Source organism: Selaginella moellendorffii, unplaced genomic scaffold (genome assembly GCF_000143415.4).
Source record: "Selaginella moellendorffii unplaced genomic scaffold, v1.0 SELMOscaffold_185, whole genome shotgun sequence".
Taxonomy (NCBI): Eukaryota; Viridiplantae; Streptophyta; class Lycopodiopsida; order Selaginellales; family Selaginellaceae; genus Selaginella; species Selaginella moellendorffii.
This window is the reverse complement of record NW_003314445.1, coordinates 72,971-75,364: the sequence shown is the minus strand read 5'-3', so window position 1 is coordinate 75,364 and position 2,394 is coordinate 72,971.

Here is a 2,394-nt window from a genome sequence, read left to right as displayed (position 1 = left end):
TCAAATGTTTTTAAAAGTAATGAATAAGTAATTAACGACTGAGTATGTATTAATAAAAACAAATAATAAATCTGGTTGTTGATGATTGCAATCTTTACAATAGCAAGAATTACTAGAGGAGAATGCTGAAAAGTCATGTATAATAAAACCGATAATAATATCTTGCCTATCAGTCTACTTATAAAATGGGTAAAGTTGTAAGATGAAAACAATTTTGGTATCTAAAAAGCATTGCTGATATTACCACATGAGACATGTGAGGGAGAGAGGTCAGCGCAGACCTAAACCCTAGCCAAGTCTACTCACATTCTTCTCGTTCGTTTTAAACGGAAACTCTAAGTACTTGCTTTCTTGCCACCATCGGTTCCATCCCACTCTCGATATCCAAGTTGCTACTTGTTTAGCATGGCGAGTGTGATAAATTAACCTGCGGGGGAATTTCGTTAAAAAAACGACTTAAAATAGCTAAGCAAAATACTGTCTCAGTATGATATTATCGGGGAGTCTTGATGTTCAAAAGAGGGAATTGGCTGCCTACTTTGCAAATGTGAAGCAGGAAGCTGGAAGTAAACTCACATAGCATTTATCCATTAATCTCATACTACGGAAGAGGAACTTTGCAGCTCACCTGGTAAGTTGGAAATGTTATATTCAAAATTTAAAGAGTATATATATACAGGAATTACAATTACGATCCTTCTGGAAAGGCTTTCAACATGAACCTCCTCCAAAATCTAGACCAGGTTGCTCAGAATGGCGTCCTTTCATGGAGGTCATCAGTGTGGTTTTGGATGAATTGCCACACCGCAATAACACAGAACCAAGGATTTGGAGCTACAATTCGAGCCATCAATGGAGGTCAGGAGTGTGGCAAGGGCAGCGAGACACACGCACAGAACCGTATATGCTTAAACAAATGTTTTAAAAAGTAATTATTAATCAACTAATTAGTTCAACCTCCTTAAAGCTGTTCCTTGGTCAAGTTTCCCTTCTAGAACATGAAGGACAAGAAGACTTAGCGAGAGAGGGGGATAGAGCATGTATACCAAGGTGTGGCAATAAAGAGACTTATTTGGAGATCATCTTTGAGTTTTAAGACAACGATCACATCGTTTCTGCAGCTCTAGAAACGATCAGCGACATCAAGTGCTTGCTCAACAGTTGATTATCATGGAGTTCTTGTCAATTGTGGCAGTTCTAGTGATTGCTGAGTTATTTGCTCCAGGCTTGGGTTTCCAGTGTCCAAAAGCCATGTTCTGGTTCAGGGATTCTATTGTCGATACAGGGAATGTTCAAGCAGCAGCTCCGTTTATTAGTGCTGCAGAGTATAAGCCTTATGGCATGACTTTCTTCAGTAAGCCATCGAAGAGATACTCGGATGGTTGCGTGGTTGTCAACTTTTTTGGTAATTGTTTGTGTTGATTAAACAGCGTTTGATGCTATTCGTGAATGTTTTTGCAGCGGAGGCTTTTGAGTATGATAGATTCCTGGATCCCATTTTGCAAAGTATTAACTCGAATTATGCCAATGGGGTGAATTTTGCGGTCTCTGGAGCGACTGCTTTAAACACCAGTCTCAAAGTCCCACTGTACCTTCCGGTTCAGATTGACCAGTTTCTGAGGTTCAAGCAGGATGCTTACTACAGCAGACATGGTAAAGGTAATGATTCTTCTCAGACTTTGCAAAGGTAGTGTCATTCATGGATTCCTCTGTAGGGATGCAAAAGCTAGTTCCTTATTATCATCATCTAAAGACTGCTCTGTATACAATTGTCATGAGTCCTAACGACCTTCTCAATTCCTACTTGTTGGAGCAAAGAAGCCCTGAGAATGTAACAGTTGAGGTTGTTCCATATGTTGTGAGAGCCATCTCTCACACATTATAAGCATACAAATTCCAGGTTCCAAATGTATATTAGGGATAGTGGGTAGGTTAAGTATGGCCAACCAACATAATGCATAATCTAGCTTTTGTTTGTGTGTATGTATCTGGCTTAGGTCTAAACCCAAGTTCCATACCATGCTACTTGGCATGTCCTTACGTTATGCCACTAGTATGCTGAAATAGCACTAAATTTTGTTTAGTTCCATTTTACATGTTAATTTTAGCATTAGAATGCTAGATGCTTTAGGATTATTCGAAGTCGCTCTATGCTTCTATCCCTTTGTTCCTTGGGTTGTATGCTCAAGAGTCATTCCTAGGAGTTTAGCTTTGTTCTTTCGTTCAATAGCCTAAGGCCTTGAAACTTGAGTTCCACTCCACTATCCTTAGACACGTGATATATAACATGTGGCATATAGAAAGTTTAGGTTTTGCTTTGTGGTTATCCTATGGTAAATCACTATAGGATAAAGGGTGAAAACCACATGCATTACAACTTTATTGTTGCCTTTT